Source organism: Sturnus vulgaris, chromosome W, assembly GCF_052056855.1.
Source record: "Sturnus vulgaris isolate bStuVul1 chromosome W, bStuVul1.hap1, whole genome shotgun sequence".
Taxonomy (NCBI): domain Eukaryota; kingdom Metazoa; phylum Chordata; class Aves; order Passeriformes; family Sturnidae; genus Sturnus; species Sturnus vulgaris.
The window spans coordinates 2,757,063-2,769,699 of record NC_142282.1 but is presented as its reverse complement, the minus strand read 5'-3'; positions in this window follow the sequence as shown (position 1 = coordinate 2,769,699).

The following is a 12,637-nucleotide window of genomic DNA, read 5'->3' as shown; positions in this document are numbered from 1 at the left end:
CCATCCCATCCCATCCCATCCCATGGATCCCATCCCAGGGATCCCATACCATCCCAGGGATCCCATCCCATCGCATTCCCATCCCATCCCATCCCATCCAGTCCCATCCCAGGGATCACATCCCAGGGATCCCATCCCATCCCGGGGATCCCATTTCATCTCTTCCCATCCCAGGGATCCCGTCCCATCCCATCCCAGGGATCCCATCCCATCCCAACCCATCCCATACCATCCCAGGGATCCCATCCCATCCCAGGGAACCTATCCCATCCCATCCTATCCCATCCCATCCCTTCCCAGCCCATCCCATCCCTTCCCATCCCATCCCATCCCATCCCATCCCATCCCAGAGATCCCAACCCATACCAGGGATCCCATCCCATCCCATCCCATCCCAGACATCCCAACCCATACCAGGGATCCCATCCCATCCCAGGGATCCCATCCCATCCCATCCAATCCCATCCCACCCCATCCCATCCCATTCCATCCCAACCCATCCCATCCTATCCCATTCGCATCCCATCCCATCCCATCCCATCCCAGGGATCCCATCCCAGCCCATCTCATCCCAGGGATCCCATCCCATCCCATCCCATCCCATCCCATCCCATCCCATCCCAGGCATCCCATCCCAGGGATTCCATCCCAGGGATCTCATACCATCCCAGGGATCCCATCCCATCCCAGGGATCCAATCCAATCCCAGCTATCCCATCCCAGGGATTCCACCCCATCCCAGGGATCCTATCCCATCTGTTCCCATCCCAGGAATCCCATCCCTTCCCTTTCCAGGGATCCCATCCCATCCCACGGATCCCATCCCATCCCACAGATCCCATCCCATCCCAGGGATCCCATCCCAATCCAGGGATCCCATCCCATCCCATCCCATCCCAGGGATCCCATCCCATCCCAGGGATCCCATCCCATCCCATCCCATCCCATCCCAGGGATCGCATCCCATCCCATCCAATCCCATCCCACCCCATCCCATCCCATTCCATCCCATCCCATCCCATCCCATCCGATCCCATCCCATGCCGTCCCAGGGATCCCATCCCATCCCAGGGATCCCATCCCATCCCTTCCCAGCCCATCCCATCCCTTCCCTTCCCATCCCATCCCATCCCATCCCATCCCAATCATCCCTGCTATCTCATGCCAGGTATTCCATCGAATCCCAGGGATCCAATCCCAGGGATCCCATCCCCTCCCATCCCATCCCTTCCCATCCCATCCCATCCCAGGGATCCCATACCATCCCAGGGATAACATCCCAGGGATCCCATCCCATGCCAGGGATCCCATGTCAGAGATCCCATCCCATCTCACAGATGCCATCCCAGGGATTCGATCCCATCCCATCCCAGGAATCCCATTCCAGGGATCCCATCCCATCCCATCCCATCCCAGGGATCCCATCCCATCCCAGGGATCCCATCCCATCCCATCCAATCCCATCCGATCCCATCCCAGGTATCCCATCCCAGGGATCCCATCCCATGGCAGCGCAGGGGTCCCATCCCATCCCATAGCAGGGATCCCATCCCAGCCCATCTCATCCCAGGGATCCCATGCCATCCCATCCCATCCCAGGCATCCCATCCCAGGGATCCTATCCCATCCCAGGGATCCCATCCCATGCCATCCCAGGGATCGCATCCCATCCCATCCAATCCCATCCCACCCCATCCCATCCCATTCCATCCCAACCCATCCCATCCTATCCCATTCGCATCCCATCTCATCCCATCCCATCCCATCCCAGGGATCCCATCCCAGCCCATCTCATCCCAGGGATCCCATCCCATCCCATCCCATCCCATCCCATCCCATCCCATCCCAGGCATCCCATCCCAGGGATCCAATCCCATCCCAGGGATTCCATCCCAGGGATCTCCTACCATCCCAGGGATCCCATCCCATCCCAGGGATCCAATCCCATCCCAGCTATCCCATCCCAGGGATTCCACCCCATCCCAGGGATCCTATCCCATCTGTTCCCATCCCAGGTATCCTATCCCACCCCGTCCCATCCAAGGGATCCCATCCATTCCCAACCCAGGAATCCCATCCCTTCCCTTTCCAGGGATCCCATCCCATCCCACGGATCCCATCCCATCCCACAGATCCCATCCCATCCCAGGGATCCCATCCCAATCCAGGGATCCCATCCCATCCCATCCCAGGGATCCCATCCCATCCCAGGGATCCCATCCCATCCCAGGGATCCCATCCCATCCCATCCCATCCCATCCCATCCCATCCTATCCCATCCCATCCCATCCCATCCCATCCTATCCCATCCCATCCCATCCCATCCCATCCCATCCCATCCCATCCCATCCCAGGGGTCCCAACCCATCCCAGGGATCCAATCCCATCCCAGGGATCCCATCCCATCCCAGCTATCCCACCCCAGGGATTCCATCCCATGCCAGGGATCCCATGTCAGAGATCCCATCCCATCTCACAGATGCCATCCCTGGGATTCGATCCCATCCCATCCCAGGAATCCCATTCCAGGGATCCCATCCCATCCCAGAGATCCCATCCCATCTCACGGATGCCATCCCAGGGATTCGATCCCATCCCATCCCATCCCAGGGATCCCATCCCATCTCAACCCATCCCATCCCATCCCATTCCAGGGATACCACGCCATCCCAGCTATCCCATCCCAGGGATTCCATCCCATCCCAGGGATCCCATTTCATCTGTTCCCATCCCTGGGATCCCATCCCATCCCATCCCATCCCATGGATCCAATCCCATCCCAACCCATCCCATCCCATGGATCCCATCCCATCCCAGTGATCCCACCCCATCCCATCCCATCCCTTCCCAGCCCATCCCATCCCTTCCCATCCCATCTCATCCCATCCCATCCCATCCCATCCCATCCCATCCCATCCCATGGATCCCATCCCAGGGATCCCATACCATCCCAGGGATCCCATCCCATCGCATTCCCATCCCATCCCATCCCATCCAGTCCCATCCCAGGGATCACATCCCAGGGATCCCATCCCGGGGATCCCATTTCATCTCTTCCCATCCCAGGGATCCCGTCCCATCCCATCCCAGGGATCCCATCCCATCCCAACCCATCCCATACCATCCCAGGGATCCCATCCCATCCCAGGGAACCTATCCCATCCCATCCTATCCCATCCCATCCCTTCCCAGCCCATCCCATCCCTTCCCATCCCATCCCATCCCATCCCATCCCAGAGATCCCAACCCATACCAGGGATCCCATCCCATCCCATCCCATCCCAGAGATCCCAACCCATACCAGGGATCCCATCCCATCCCAGGGATCCCATCCCATCCCATCCAATCCCATCCCACCCCATCCCATCCCATTCCATCCCAACCCATCCCATCCTATCCCATTCGCATCCCATCCCATCCCATCCCATCCCAGGGATCCCATCCCAGCCCATCTCATCCCAGGGATCCCATCCCATCCCATCCCATCCCATCCCATCCCATCCCAGGCATCCCATCCCAGGGATTCCATCCCAGGGATCTCATACCATCCCAGGGATTCCATCCCATCCCAGGGATCCCATTTCATCTGTTCCCATCCCTGGGATCCCATCCCATCCCATCCCATCCCATGGATCCAATCCCATCCCAACCCATCCCATCCCATGGATCCCATCCCATCCCAGTGATCCCAACCCATCCCATCCCATCCCTTCCCAGCCCATCCCATCCCTTCCCATCCCATCTCATCCCATCCCATCCCATCCCATCCCATCCCATGGATCCCATCCCAGGGATCCCATACCATCCCAGGGATCCCATCCCATCGCATTCCCATCCCATCCCATCCCATCCAGTCCCATCCCAGGGATCACATCCCAGGGATCCCATCCCATCCCGGGGATCCCATTTCATCTCTTCCCATCCCAGGGATCCCGTCCCATCCCATCCCAGGGATCCCATCCCATCCCAACCCATCCCATACCATCCCAGGGATCCCATCCCATCCCAGGGAACCTATCCCATCCCATCCTATCCCATCCCATCCCTTCCCAGCCCATCCCATCCCTTCCCATCCCATCCCATCCCATCCCATCCCATCCCAGAGATCCCAACCCATACCAGGGATCCCATCCCATCCCATCCCATCCCAGACATCCCAACCCATACCAGGGATCCCATCCCATCCCAGGGATCCCATCCCATCCCATCCAATCCCATCCCACCCCATCCCATCCCATTCCATCCCAACCCATCCCATCCTATCCCATTCGCATCCCATCCCATCCCATCCCATCCCAGGGATCCCATCCCAGCCCATCTCATCCCAGGGATCCCATCCCATCCCATCCCATCCCATCCCATCCCATCCCATCCCAGGCATCCCATCCCAGGGATTCCATCCCAGGGATCTCATACCATCCCAGGGATCCCATCCCATCCCAGGGATCCAATCCAATCCCAGCTATCCCATCCCAGGGATTCCACCCCATCCCAGGGATCCTATCCCATCTGTTCCCATCCCAGGAATCCCATCCCTTCCCTTTCCAGGGATCCCATCCCATCCCACGGATCCCATCCCATCCCACAGATCCCATCCCATCCCAGGGATCCCATCCCAATCCAGGGATCCCATCCCATCCCATCCCATCCCAGGGATCCCATCCCATCCCAGGGATCCCATCCCATCCCATCCCATCCCATCCCAGGGATCGCATCCCATCCCATCCAATCCCATCCCACCCCATCCCATCCCATTCCATCCCATCCCATCCCATCCCATCCGATCCCATCCCATGCCGTCCCAGGGATCCCATCCCATCCCAGGGATCCCATCCCATCCCTTCCCAGCCCATCCCATCCCTTCCCTTCCCATCCCATCCCATCCCATCCCATCCCAATCATCCCTGCTATCTCATGCCAGGTATTCCATCGAATCCCAGGGATCCAATCCCAGGGATCCCATCCCCTCCCATCCCATCCCTTCCCATCCCATCCCATCCCAGGGATCCCATACCATCCCAGGGATAACATCCCAGGGATCCCATCCCATGCCAGGGATCCCATGTCAGAGATCCCATCCCATCTCACAGATGCCATCCCAGGGATTCGATCCCATCCCATCCCAGGAATCCCATTCCAGGGATCCCATCCCATCCCATCCCATCCCAGGGATCCCATCCCATCCCAGGGATCCCATCCCATCCCATCCAATCCCATCCGATCCCATCCCAGGTATCCCATCCCAGGGATCCCATCCCATGGCAGCGCAGGGGTCCCATCCCATCCCATAGCAGGGATCCCATCCCAGCCCATCTCATCCCAGGGATCCCATGCCATCCCATCCCATCCCAGGCATCCCATCCCAGGGATCCTATCCCATCCCAGGGATCCCATCCCATGCCATCCCAGGGATCGCATCCCATCCCATCCAATCCCATCCCACCCCATCCCATCCCATTCCATCCCAACCCATCCCATCCTATCCCATTCGCATCCCATCTCATCCCATCCCATCCCATCCCAGGGATCCCATCCCAGCCCATCTCATCCCAGGGATCCCATCCCATCCCATCCCATCCCATCCCATCCCATCCCATCCCAGGCATCCCATCCCAGGGATCCAATCCCATCCCAGGGATTCCATCCCAGGGATCTCCTACCATCCCAGGGATCCCATCCCATCCCAGGGATCCAATCCCATCCCAGCTATCCCATCCCAGGGATTCCACCCCATCCCAGGGATCCTATCCCATCTGTTCCCATCCCAGGTATCCTATCCCACCCCGTCCCATCCAAGGGATCCCATCCATTCCCAACCCAGGAATCCCATCCCTTCCCTTTCCAGGGATCCCATCCCATCCCACGGATCCCATCCCATCCCACAGATCCCATCCCATCCCAGGGATCCCATCCCAATCCAGGGATCCCATCCCATCCCATCCCAGGGATCCCATCCCATCCCAGGGATCCCATCCCATCCCAGGGATCCCATCCCATCCCATCCCATCCCATCCCATCCCATCCTATCCCATCCCATCCCATCCCATCCCATCCTATCCCATCCCATCCCATCCCATCCCATCCCATCCCATCCCATCCCATCCCATCCCAGGGGTCCCAACCCATCCCAGGGATCCAATCCCATCCCAGGGATCCCATCCCATCCCAGCTATCCCACCCCAGGGATTCCATCCCATGCCAGGGATCCCATGTCAGAGATCCCATCCCATCTCACAGATGCCATCCCTGGGATTCGATCCCATCCCATCCCAGGAATCCCATTCCAGGGATCCCATCCCATCCCAGAGATCCCATCCCATCTCACGGATGCCATCCCAGGGATTCGATCCCATCCCATCCCATCCCAGGGATCCCATCCCATCTCAACCCATCCCATCCCATCCCATTCCAGGGATACCACGCCATCCCAGCTATCCCATCCCAGGGATTCCATCCCATCCCAGGGATCCCATTTCATCTGTTCCCATCCCTGGGATCCCATCCCATCCCATCCCATCCCATGGATCCAATCCCATCCCAACCCATCCCATCCCATGGATCCCATCCCATCCCAGTGATCCCACCCCATCCCATCCCATCCCTTCCCAGCCCATCCCATCCCTTCCCATCCCATCTCATCCCATCCCATCCCATCCCATCCCATCCCATCCCATGGATCCCATCCCAGGGATCCTATACCATCCCAGGGATCCCATCCCATCGCATTCCCATCCCATCCCATCCCATCCAGTCCCATCCCAGGGATCACATCCCAGGGATCCCATCCCGGGGATCCCATTTCATCTCTTCCCATCCCAGGGATCCCGTCCCATCCCATCCCAGGGATCCCATCCCATCCCAACCCATCCCATACCATCCCAGGGATCCCATCCCATCCCAGGGAACCTATCCCATCCCATCCTATCCCATCCCATCCCTTCCCAGCCCATCCCATCCCTTCCCATCCCATCCCATCCCATCCCATCCCATCCCAGAGATCCCAACCCATACCAGGGATCCCATCCCATCCCATCCCATCCCAGAGATCCCAACCCATACCAGGGATCCCATCCCATCCCAGGGATCCCATCCCATCCCATCCAATCCCATCCCACCCCATCCCATCCCATTCCATCCCAACCCATCCCATCCTATCCCATTCGCATCCCATCCCATCCCATCCCATCCCAGGGATCCCATCCCAGCCCATCTCATCCCAGGGATCCCATCCCATCCCATCCCATCCCATCCCATCCCAGGCATCCCATCCCAGGGATTCCATCCCAGGGATCTCATACCATCCCAGGGATCCCATCCCATCCCAGGGATCCAATCCAATCCCAGCTATCCCATCCCAGGGATTCCACCCCATCCCAGGGATCCTATCCCATCTGTTCCCATCCCAGGAATCCCATCCCTTCCCTTTCCAGGGATCCCATCCCATCCCACGGATCCCATCCCATCCCACAGATCCCATCCCATCCCAGGGATCCCATCCCAATCCAGGGATCCCATCCCATCCCATCCCAGGGATCCCATCCCATCCCAGGGATCCCATCCCATCCCATCCCATCCCATCCCATCCCATCCCATCCCATCCTATCCCATCCCATCCCATCCCATCCCATCCCATCCCATCCCATCCCATCCCATCCCATCCCATCCTATCCCATCCCATCCCATCCCATCCCATCCCATCCCAGGGGTCCCAACCCATCCCAGGGATCCAATCCCATCCCAGGGATCCCATCCCATCCCAGCTATCCCACCCCAGGGATTCCATCCCATCCCGGGGATCCCATTTCATCTGTCCCCATCCCAGGGATCCCATCCCATCCCATCCCAGGGATCCCATCCCATCCAAACCCATCCCATCCCATCCCTTTCCAGGGATACCATCCCATCCCAGCTATCCCATCCCAGGGTTTCCATCCCATCCCGGGGATCCCATTTCATCTGTTCCCATCCCTGGGATCCCATCCCATCCCATCCCATGGATCCAATCCCATCCCAACCCATCCCATCCTAGGGACCCCATCCCAGGGATCCCATCCCATCCCATTCCATCCCATCCCATCCCTTCCCATCCCAGGGATCCCATCCCATCCCATTCAATCCCATCCCACCCCATCCCATCCCATTCAATCCCATCCCATGGATACAGTCCCATCCCAACCCATCCCATCCCATGGATCCCATCCCATCCCAGGGATCCCATCCCGTCCCATCCCATCCCATCCCATCCCAGGGAGCGCATCCCATCCCATCAAATCCCATCCCATCCCATCCAATCCCATCCCACCCCATCCCATCCCATCCCTTCCCAGCCCATCCCATCCCTTCCCATCCCATCCCATCCCATCCCATCCCATCCCATCCCAGGGATCCCATCCCAGGGATCCCATCCTAGGGATCCCATCCCATCCCGGGGATCCCATTTCATCTCTTCCCATCCCAGGGATCCCGTCCCATACCATCCCAGGGATCCCATCCCATCCCAGGGATCCCATCCCATCCCATCCCATCCTATCCCATCCCATCCCTTCCCAGCCCATCCCATCCCTTCCCATCCCATCCTATCCCATCCCATCTCAACCCATCCCATCCCATCCCATTCCAGGGATACCACACCATCCCAGCTATCCCATCCCAGGGATTCCATCCCATCCCAGGGATCCCATTTCATCTGTTCCCATCCCTGGGATGCCATCCCATCCCATCCCATCCCATGGATCCAATCCCATCCCAGGGATCCCATCCCATCCCAGGGATCGCATCCCATCCCATCCAATCCCATCCCACCCCATCCCATCCCATTCCATCCCATCCTATCCCATCCCATCCCATCCCATCCCAGGGATCCCAACCCATCCCAGGGATCCCATCCCATCCCAGGGATCCCATCCAATCCAGGGAACCCATCCCATCCCATCCTATCCCATCCCATCCCATCCCATCCCATCCCATCCCATCCCAGAGATCCCAAACCATACCAGGGATCCCATCCCATCCAAGGGATCCCATCCCATCCCAGCTATCCCATCCCAGGGATTCCATCCCATCCCATCCCATCCCAGGGATCCTATCCCATCCCAACCCATCCCATCCCATCCCATTCCAGGGATGCCATCCCATCCCAGCTATCCCATCCCAGGGATTCCATCCCATCCCAGGGATCCCATTTCATCTGTTTCCATCCTTGGGATCCCATCCCATCCCATCGCATCCCATGGATCCAATCCCATCCCAACCCATCCCATCCCATGGATCCCATCCCATCCCAGGGATCCCATCCCATCCCATCCCAGGGATCGCATCCCATCCCATCCAATCCCATCCCACCCCATCCCATCCCATTCCATCCCATCCCAGAGATCCCAACCCATCCCATCCCATCCCATCCCATCCCATCCCATCCCATCCCAGGGATCCCAACCCATCCCAGGGATCCCATCCCATCCCAGGGATCCCATCCAATCCCATCCCATCCCATCCCATCCTATCCCATCCCATCCCATCCCATCCCATCCCATCCCATCCCATCCCATCCCATCCCATCCCATCCCAGAGATCCCAAACCATACCAGGGATCCCATCCCATCCCAGGGATCCCATCCCATCCCAGCTATCCCATCCAAGGGATTCCATCCCATCCCATCCCAGGGATCCCATCCCAACCCATCCCATCCCATCCCATCCCATCCCATCCCATTCCAGGGATACCATCCCATCCCAGCTATCCCATCCCAGGGATTCCATCCCATCCCAGGGATCCCATTTCATCTGTTTCCATCCTTGGGATCCCATCCCATCCCATCGCATCCCATGGATCCAATCCCACCCCATCCCATCCCATCCCAGAGATCCCAACCCATACCAGGGATCCCATCCCATCCCAGAGATCCCAACCCATACCAGGGATCCCATCCCATCCCAGGGATCCCATCCCATCCCAGCTATCCCATCCCAGGGATTCCATCCCATCCCGGGGATCCCATTTCATCTGTTCCCATCCCAGGGATCCCATCGCATCCCATCCCAGGGATCCAATCCCATCCCATCTCATCCCAGGGATCCCATAAGATCCCATCAAACGGTTCCCCACCCATCCCAACCCATCCCATCCCATGGATCCCATCCCAGGGATCCCATCCCAGGGATCCCATACCATCCCATGGATCCCAACCCATCCCATCCCAGGGATCCCATCCCATCCCAGGGATCCCATCCCATCCCATCCCAGGGATCGCATCCCATCCCATCCAATCCCATCCCACCCCATCCCATCCCATTCCATCCCATCCCATCCCATCCCATCCGATCCCATCCCATGCCGTCCCAGGGATCCCATCCCATCCCAGGGATCCCATCCCATCCCTTCCCAGCCCATCCCATCCCTTCCCTTCCCATCCCATCCCATCCCATCCCATCCCAATCATCCCTGCTATCTCATGCCAGGTATTCCATCGAATCCCAGGGATCCAATCCCAGGGATCCCATCCCCTCCCATCCCATCCCTTCCCATCCCATCCCATCCCAGGGATCCCATACCATCCCAGGGATAACATCCCAGGGATCCCATCCCATGCCAGGGATCCCATGTCAGAGATCCCATCCCATCTCACAGATGCCATCCCAGGGATTCGATCCCATCCCATCCCAGGAATCCCATTCCAGGGATCCCATCCCATCCCATCCCATCCCAGGGATCCCATCCCATCCCAGGGATCCCATCCCATCCCATCCAATCCCATCCGATCCCATCCCAGGTATCCCATCCCAGGGATCCCATCCCATGGCAGCGCAGGGGTCCCATCCCATCCCATAGCAGGGATCCCATCCCAGCCCATCTCATCCCAGGGATCCCATGCCATCCCATCCCATCCCAGGCATCCCATCCCAGGGATCCTATCCCATCCCAGGGATCCCATCCCATGCCATCCCAGGGATCGCATCCCATCCCATCCAATCCCATCCCACCCCATCCCATCCCATTCCATCCCAACCCATCCCATCCTATCCCATTCGCATCCCATCTCATCCCATCCCATCCCATCCAAGGGATCCCATCCCAGCCCATCTCATCCCAGGCATCCCATCCCATCCCATCCCATCCCATCCCATCCCATCCCATCCCATCCCATCCCATCCCATCCCAGGCATACCATCCCAGGGATCCAATCCCATCCCAGGGATTCCATCCCAGGGATCTCATACCATCCCAGGGATCCCATCCCATCCCAGGGATCCAATCCCATCCCAGCTATCCCATCCCAGGGATTCCACCCCATCCCAGGGATCCTATCCCATCTGTTCCCATCCCAGGTATCCTATCCCACCCCGTCCCATCCAAGGGATCCCATCCATTCCCAACCCAGGAATCCCATCCCTTCCCTTTCCAGGGATCCCATCCCATCCCACGGATCCCATCCCATCCCACAGATCCCATCCCATCCCAGGGATCCCATCCCAATCCAGGGATCCCATCCCATCCCATCCCAGGGATCCCATCCCATCCCAGGGATCCCATCCCATCCCATCCCATCCCATCCCATCCCATCCCATCCCATCCTATCCCATCCCATCCCATCCCATCCCATCCCATCCCATCCCATCCCATCCCATCCCATCCCATCCCATCCCAGGGGTCCCAACCCATCCCAGGGATCCAATCCCATCCCAGGGATCCCATCCCATCCCAGCTATCCCACCCCAGGGATTCCATCCCATCCCGGGGATCCCATTTCATCTGTCCCCATCCCAGGGATCCCATCCCATCCCATCCCAGGGATCCCATCCCATCCAAACCCATCCCATCCCATCCCTTTCCAGGGATACCATCCCATCCCAGCTATCCCATCCCAGGGTTTCCATCCCATCCCGGGGATCCCATTTCATCTGTTCCCATCCCTGGGATGCCATCACAACCCATCCCATCCCATGGATCCCATCCCATCCCAGGGATCCCATCCCAGGGATCCCATCCCATCCCATCCCATCCCATCCCATCCCATCCCATCCTATCCCATCCCATCCCATCCCATCCCATTCCATCCCATCCCACCCCATCCCATCCCATTCAATCCCATCCCATCCCATGGATACAGTCCCATCCCAACCCATCCCATCCCATCCCATGGATCCCATCCCATCCCAGGGATCGCATCCCATCCCATCAAATCCCATCCCATCCAATCCCATCCCACCCCATCCCATCCCATCCCTTCCCAGCCCATCCCATCCCTTCCCATCCCATCCCATCCCATCCCATCCCATCCCATCCCAGGGATCCCATCCCAGGGATCCCATCCCAGGGATCCCATCCCATCCCGGGGATCCCATTTCATCTCTTCCCATCCCAGGGATCCCGTCCCATCCCATCCCAGGGATCCCATCCCATCCCAACCCATCCCATACCATCCCAGGGATCCCATCCCATCCCATCCTATCCCATCCCATCCCTTCCCAGCCTGTCGGAGAAGGGAGACGCGGACACCAATTCGGTCATCAGCAAAGTCTCGTTTATTGATACGCAGAGTGGCCATTAAATACAGTGCTTAATTAGCTCATGCATAGTGCAAAATCTGAGCTCATCATTGGTCTAGCTGTGCGACTTAGCTAAGCACTTCGGCATTCA